This window comes from Panthera onca, chromosome B1 (genome assembly GCF_046562875.1).
Source record: "Panthera onca isolate mPanOnc1 chromosome B1, mPanOnc1 haplotype 2, whole genome shotgun sequence".
Lineage (NCBI taxonomy): Eukaryota > Metazoa > Chordata > Mammalia > Carnivora > Felidae > Panthera > Panthera onca.
The window spans coordinates 2,882,958-2,888,927 of NC_138342.1; the positions used below are offsets into that span (position 1 = coordinate 2,882,958).

The 5,970-nt window shown below is 64.3% G+C and overlaps 1 long non-coding RNA gene across 4 annotated transcripts; it reads left to right on the forward strand.

Moving 5' to 3' along the window:
• The first annotated feature begins 1,146 nt into the window (after nucleotides 1-1,146).
• LOC132674596 (uncharacterized) lies at nucleotides 1,147-5,970 on the forward strand. Of its 4 annotated transcripts, none has more exons than XR_013555351.2 (4): nucleotides 1,147-2,219; nucleotides 2,765-3,791; nucleotides 4,779-4,915; nucleotides 5,353-5,970. It is a non-coding gene; the product is annotated as an uncharacterized LOC132674596 (long non-coding RNA). The 4 variants fall into 4 exon arrangements; XR_013555353.2 differs by having other exon boundaries at nucleotides 5,368-5,970; XR_013555352.2 differs by having other exon boundaries at nucleotides 2,765-3,036; nucleotides 3,725-3,791; nucleotides 4,779-5,970.

The following is a 5,970-nucleotide window of genomic DNA, read 5'->3' on the forward strand; positions in this document are numbered from 1 at the left end:
ATTCGGGTCCAAGAAGCTGTTTTGTTTTAGCACGTCCTCCCCTGGCCCCGGGAATGTAATGTAAGGCGATTTGGACCCTCGCTGTTTCTGGACGCATTTATTCGGGAGTTACTTTCCGGCTGGTTCTGCAAACCACTGTCGCTGTGCCGCGAGCCGCTGGGGGCACTGTGGGCTGAGGACCAGGCCCCGCCTTGCACGCGGCGGCCGCTGGTTTCCGCCTGCAGCCGGGACGCGGTACAACCTGTTCCGCCTCCCACCTCGTGCCCCCCGCCGGACTGGTCCTTTTGGGGTGCCCCACAGAAGCCGGAAGCTTCACCCGTCAGGAAGAGTGGTAAGCACGGGGGCTGCGGGCACTGGGTGAGGTTAGAGACCCGCCAGGAGGCAGGACCACACCCCTGGGGGCCCGGCGGAGGGGTGAGGGCGCAGGGGACGGCACGGCGGGGCGCGGCGTCGGGCTTGCTGTCAGCCTGAGGGGCGCGCACGTGGACAGAGGCTTCTAACTGAGGGGCGCAGGCAGGACTGGACCCCGCCCCACCCCCTCAGGCATGAAGCGTTCAGGAAAGCTGCCATCACCCGACGCTCTTCGACGGCACGGGTTTGGGGTGTCGTGTGAAGTCAGGTGAGCCGCACGTCCGACCCGATGGGCGCGGGGGCCCAGCAATCCAGCGCGCCCTCCCCGCCACCAAGGGGTTCCCCTCCCTGCCCACCCCTGCGTGTCCAATCCACACGGCTGTCCCCAGGCAGACTCTGGCCAGCCTCGCGTGGGCTCAGCCCAAGGAGGGAGCCCCGGGGAGAAGCCAGCAGCAGGAGCCACGTGCAGGGGGCCAGACGGGATCCCAACCACGCGGCCGCAGCGTGACTTGTCTGACACTGGAAACGGGGTCTTGTCGAGGAAGGGAGCGGATCCCTGGGCCCACAGCTCCTCTCCAGAGACACACACACTCCCCTGGACGGCCAGCCTGGCTCCAGCCTGCCTCAGCCCCAAGTGTGTGCACCGGCCTGGATCTCTCCTCTTCCTCGGAGCGAGCGGGCTCTCACAGACCGTCGCTCACACAAGCTGGGACCCGGCTTCCGAGGCCCCATATTTCTGTTCATCCTCACGAGTGTGAGTAAAGGGGATGGCAGGAGCAGGGAAAGAGGTGGTGGGCGATCTTGTGTGGTAGTGAGTTCCCTGTTAGGAGAGGTGTGCGAGCAGCAGGTGGATGACCCCTGTTAGGAAGATTCTACACTGAGCCGTTGTTCGGGACCCTCCCTCTGAATTAGTTTTCCAGGATGATGTCCGGGCGTGGCTTCAAGCCCGCCTTCTGGCTTGCCTCCCCCAGGCCCAAAGAGCAGACGACGGGTGTACCCGGTAAGTGTGGAGGGACCCCGGCCCAAGCGGCCGCACTGGGGGCTGGTGAGGACGTAGGTGGCGTCGTGGGCTGAATAACGTCCCCCAGAGACGGCAGTCCTAATCCCAGAACACACACACGTGACCTTGGGTGCGAAAAGGGTCTCCGTAGCTGTGATTAGTCGAGGATGTTGAGATTATCCAGGATTACCCACATGGGCCTTAAATGCAATTACACTGTGCTAATAAACGGGAGACAGAGATCACACACACACACACACACACACACACACACACACACACAGAGGGAAGACAGAGGCAGAGGTGGGGCAGGGCGGCCACAAGCCCATCACTGCCTAGAGCCCCAGAGGAGCACGACCGTGTGGACACTTGATTTCGGCCCAGCAACACCGATGTCGGACTTCTGGCCCCCTGGACTCTGAGACAATACATTTCTGTTGTTTTAAGCGGCCCAGTTTGTGATTTAGTAGTGTGGCCAGGGCCGGGCGCCCCCACAGGAATGCTGGTGGCCAGGGTCGGCGGGAGGGGGGGGGCTCGCAGCCCCACGGAGCTCGGGCGGGGCCAGGGAGGAAACCCAAGCCTCCTCTCCTTCAAAATCTTTGTCACACTTGAGGTATCAAGCTTCTGCCAAGGGCGGAGCGGATGTTCCCAGCAGGCCCTGTCGTGAGACGCGGCACGGCGGGAGAGCATCCCGGACGAGGAGGAGCTGGCGTCGGTAGGGTCTCCCGGGGCCGAGCCTCCAGTCCCGGCCGAACGGTCGGGAGCAGCCCAGGCTGGAGGGCAGATGATGACAGAAGGACTGGGAAGCGATTCACTCTCAATTCGCCCCTCCGTCGGGCAAGAAGGCTCACTGGACCGGGGCAGCGGGGTGAGCGGGGTGCTGACTGCCTCTCCCCGGGGGGGGGGGTGGGGGGGCTCGGAGCCTTGGGCCAGGGGCTAGGAGGCTGGGGGGCAGTGGTGCCTGCTGATGGCAATGTCACTGATCGGGGTTCGAGGGGGCGAGCGTGGGGTGGGCGGTCCGGGCTCCGAGGGGGCAGGAGGAGGGAGGAGAAGGTATAATCTCATCAGTGCACAGCAGCTGTGTGCGCTGGCTGGACTCCAAACGCAGTGCTCCCTTTCCGGTTCTAAACTGCCCGTCCACCCACAAGGGGGCCCGGTGGGGGGTGACGAAGGCGAGGGGCAGGGACAGTCCCTCAACTTAGGTGCCGCTGTATGCCCATTCGTCTGGCAAAAAAAAAAAGAAAAAGGAGGTACGCGGCCTGTCGGCAGGGGTGCGGAGGAGAGGCGCCCCGTTCGGGGCTGGTGCAGGTGTGAAGCGTGGCAGCCGGCTGGAAAAGCAGGGTGGAAAAGCGTATCAGGCACACGCACGTGCTACTGGGCCCCTCAGTCCTGCTGCGGGGTTTTGTCCCATAGACACAGAGGGAGCCACACCTAAGGGGACAGGGACACGCTCCCGCGGGAGAGGACGCAAACCCAGCGTCCCGTGAAGCCAGACACTAGGTCAACGCGTGGAAAGGAAGGCGGGGGAGAGTGCGGCCCACCCGCCACGGGATGGGCGCAGCCGCCACGCGGGTGACAGCCGAGCCTCGCACGAAGCCACGCCCCGGACGGAGCCCGCGTCGAGCAGCGACTCCGAGACCCTCGGGCATCTGCCGTTGCTGCCACGCACGTCTGTGTCTCCGCGGGTCTGTGTGGGGTTGAGTGGGTCCGGGGGGGAGGGGGGAGGGGGGAGGTGCCCCCAGGTGGGCGGCGTGGGTTTGCAGGGGCACAAGGTGTGGGGGGCGGGCACTGAGGGCGACCACGGCAGAATGCACGTGAGCCCAAGGCCGCGCAAGGGGCACAGACAGGGCGTCCACCTGTGCGCGCAAGGGGCACAGACAGGGGGCAGATGTGTGGGTGCGGGGGTGGGGGCGTGCTGTGAGGGTGGCCGTGTGGAGGCGTGGAGGGGTGTGCAGATGCGTGAGGGTGTGTGCGGAGAGGTGTGCGTGTGGGTGTGAGTGTGGGGGGCGGACGGGGGTGAGAGTGGGTGTGCACGCGTGTTATACGTGCTTGTAGGTTACGTGAGCGCGTACGAGTAGGTGCACGGGTATGAGGGGGTGCGCGTGTGGATGTGTGACGGGAGCAGATTGAGTGTGTAAGCGTGTGTGTATGGGGCGTGGGTGTGTGAGGGGTGTGTGTGCGTGTGTGGGGTGGGGGCGAGTGTGCGGGGCGTGGCTGGAAGTGAGCGGGGGGCGTGGGGGGTGGCCGTGCGCCCCACGGGGAGCAGGAGAAGCCGGGGGGCCGCCGAGCCCTAGGGGCGGGTCTCGGGGTGGCGGGTGTCCAGATGGCCCGCATTACCTCCTTTACATCATCGCGGACTTTTCACATTTCCAGATCCTCCGTGCCGGGCATGTATTATTTATATGATCCGAAAGTTCTTCTGCGGTGGAAAGAGATTGGGGTGAGGGCCCCGGAGGGCCAGGGGAGCGGCGCAGGCGCCTCGTCTGGGCCGGGGGGGGGGGGGCCCTCGGGGACACCCTCATCCGTGCGGCCCAGGGGCCGGCCTCGGGGGACTCCCTCGGCCTGTGCTTCCCTGGGTCGGGGGCTCGGTGCCCCGACAGTCCTGACCTCGCCGGCCCCCTCCGCCCCCCCTGGGGTCCCCCGACCTCTCCCCCACACCCCCCCCATTCCACCGCGGGGTGGCCCCGGCAGGATGCCCGTCACCACTCTTCCCCCCCAGGGGATCGCTCTGGGGACGTCTTTCTCCATTTCTTTGTTTAAATTCAGTAATGCCCGCACCTGGCACAAAACCCAAATTGCGCCAAGGTGCAAGGAGTAGGACAGCCGGCACCGTCCCACCCTCGTCTCCAGGAGGGAGCGTCACCCAAGCCCCCCCCCCGTCCCTTCCCACAAACACGAAGGCTGTACTCACGCGGGGGCTGCTGGAACTCGGGGCCACACGCTGGGGGCTCAGGACGGCAGAGAGCGACTGTCCCTCAGCTCTGGAGTCCAGAAGTCCGAGATGGGGGTGTCCCGGGCCGCGCTCCCCGGAAGGCTCCCGGTGGGGTGTGGGCGTTAGCTCCAGTCCTCCCTGTGCCGCCCCCGTGCGTGCGTCTGCCTCTTCAGCGTGCTCTTTCTAGAAGGACACCAGGATCAGAGGCTCGGTGACTCCAGTGTGACGTCATCTTAACTAATCACACCTGCCCCCAAATCTCAGGACTCTGTCCCCAGCTCGGGTCACATTCTGAGGCACTGGGGTTAAGGCTTCAACACAGGAATTTCGGGGGGACGCGATTTAGCCCCTCACAGAAGCAGGCGCAGGGGAGTATAAGCAAACATACCTTATGTGGGGGTGTGTGTGTATATGGACCTCGTGGTACTTGCCCCCCTCGGCCCAATTTCTCACCTTCTGTGCTCCGGCTTGCTTCCTTCCCCCCCATTCCCGCAGGCGGGGGTCCGCTATGGAGAGCACCCCCTTCTATCCCAGGCTGCAGGAGGAGGCAGCGTGGCGAGGAATCACCACACTATTTACATACCCAGCTCCCCGCGTGGGCTCTCGGTGGTTCTCCATCGTGGCCTGTGGCAGTGAGTTACCTCCGGGTGGTCCACGGCCCTGCCCACGGTCTTTCTGGGGGAGGGGGGGTTGCGAGCGTCGTGAGGTCACACTTATGAAGCCCCAGACAGGGCCTGCCCACAGCTGGGGCTCCGGGAAGTGCTCGCTGAACCCGCTGGGCTGGGCGTGGGACTCACTACCGTGTGTGGGGAGGGCGAGGGGTGGGGCCCTGCGGCAGGGACACCGAGCAGTGTAGGGGGACGCTCCTGGGAAGAGGCTCCAGCCGGCACCCTGCACGGGGGTGGGGCACAAACGCGGCCTGCTGGGCCATCCCTTCCCGGACCAAAAGGGGCGAGCCCGCCAGACCGTGGGGTTCCCACGCTGGCGCTGGCCGGCTGAGGTTTCCAGAAACTCCCCCCCAGCTCCTGGGAAGAGGTTCCCCACACTGTGGTCCCCACCCTTATTCCAGACTCATTTCTCCAAGTCACTTCCCATCAAGGTCACGGGCAGCCCAAGCTGTCTGAGGGTCCCCAGTGGCTGGGATGTAACTCTGAGCACAGTCTGCTCCATTGAGGAAACCAAGCCCTGCTTCCCCTGGACGGTCCCCTTCATACTGGACCCAGACGTGCCTGCACCCCTGAGCCTCAGAGACCACAGCGTCGCAGGAACCGGCAGCATCCGGCCAGGTGCAACTATGCAACACATCATCACGCTCCCAAACAGCCCTGACATGTCCATCCAAGGAGTGTTTTCTGGAGCGGCAGTTTTGCAGACATTGTCTCCGGCCCCAGGGAGCCTGGTTATGCGCATTTCCCGTGGGAGAAAGTGCTGCTCGCTGGGTCCCAGCGGTGGGCTGTGGGCGCTCTGCAGGGCCGGGACCCAAATTCTCACATGGCCCTGAAATGCGCTGAGAAAAAAAAAAAAACAACCTGACGGGCGGACAGAGGGCTGGATAGACGGGCAGATGTGGAAAAGCAAACGTGCTAACGGGAAGAATCTAGATGTAGGCGTTTGGGAGTTCTCTGGCCAATTCTTTCAACTTTCGCACGTTTGAAAGTTTTCAGAATAAAACGTTGGGGAGAAAACA